The sequence below is a fragment of the Vespa crabro genome, chromosome 22 (genome assembly GCF_910589235.1).
Source record: "Vespa crabro chromosome 22, iyVesCrab1.2, whole genome shotgun sequence".
NCBI classification, from domain to species: Eukaryota; Metazoa; Arthropoda; class Insecta; order Hymenoptera; family Vespidae; genus Vespa; species Vespa crabro.
Genome location: NC_060976.1, coordinates 2,990,794 through 2,992,319, shown reverse-complemented (window position 1 = coordinate 2,992,319; position 1,526 = coordinate 2,990,794).

Here is a 1,526-nt window from a genome sequence, read left to right as displayed (position 1 = left end):
TATCGGTTCAATAGCGCGCGTGACGGAGAACATCGATCTACTGTTGGATCGAGATTTTTTACTTTCGCCAATGACACGATGATAGTTATAGCTACCAAGGTTGTCTTGCGCGGTGAACGTTCGATCGAAGAAAAATGAACTGCAAGAAGTAAGGTGAATGAGAGTACGATTTAAAAGAAAAAAGATACGTCCTATGACGTTTTCATTGATGGATATCGATCTAAAAAATCTAACAACGATGTATTTAATGACCAAACAATATAACGATTTATTTTCATGATTAGATAATTCCGAGATCTGAAAATATTCCAAGTATGATTGAGCTAAAATATAAGATAAGGTCGAATACGGACACATTATGAAAAAAAAAAAAAAAAAACTTTGATCATTATATATCGTTTGCAATAGAAAATTGTGTTCGACGCGAAAATATTATAAATAAATAGAAAAAAAAGTTGAAAATTAATAGAAAGTTTAATTTATAACGAGTAGAAAATCAGAAGAATTTTTATACGCGGGAGGTTCAACGATAAAATAATGATTTTTAATAATAGAAGAAGAGAGCGTAATGTATAAAACGATCTAACGAACTTGGCCTGCTGTGATCGATATTTTTTTTTTTCTTTTTCTTTTTTTTTTGTTGAATCTATCCCGATATACGATCACCGTTTAATTAATTTAATAATTAACGTGTTATCGTAACAACACTCGAACGATTCATATTTTCACTTGTTTATTAATGAATATTATTTTAATAAATAATACATTTTTTTGTTTCATTCATTTTTTCGATATACACTCCACTTTTATCTTAATAAATAGAAAATGATAAAATTGATAAAGATGGAGATAGAAATAATAATAGAAAGAGAGAGAAAGGGAGACAGAGTTACGATAATATAATAGAAAAAAAAATAAAAAATGATATTCTTTATAAAAGAATAATATCTATTATATATATATATATAAAATTTGGATTAATAAAGCGTGAAATTTTTATTTTGTTAATACGATTTTCTATAAATATAGAAATTTGCATGTATTAATTATTGCACGTAATATTCCCATAGTAATGAATGAATAGAGAGACAGAGAAAGAGAGAGACAGAGAGAGACAAAGAGAGAGAGAGAAACTTCGTAATAAGTAACAACGTGTTTAGTACAACAGTCGCGTATCTCCGATGATACGTTCTGCTTAATTAATTTCAGTAATAAAGATCAAGCACAGTACATCGAGTTAAGATACATTCGTTTCAATTACGAATAGAATATATTTCATTTAGGGTAATACATTATTTCCAATCCTAAATAGAACATTGCTTTAATTAAAGATCTTTATCACGTATATACATATGCATATGTATTTATTTCAATTCGATTGTATCGAAAAGTTAAAAGGAAAAAAAAAAAAAAAATTATCATACAATGGACCAGTAAAGATATATAAAATGGGAGGGAAAAACGATTGCCAACCATAACTTTAATCTAAAAGATATAATCTAATAATATGTAACGAGTTTTTAAAT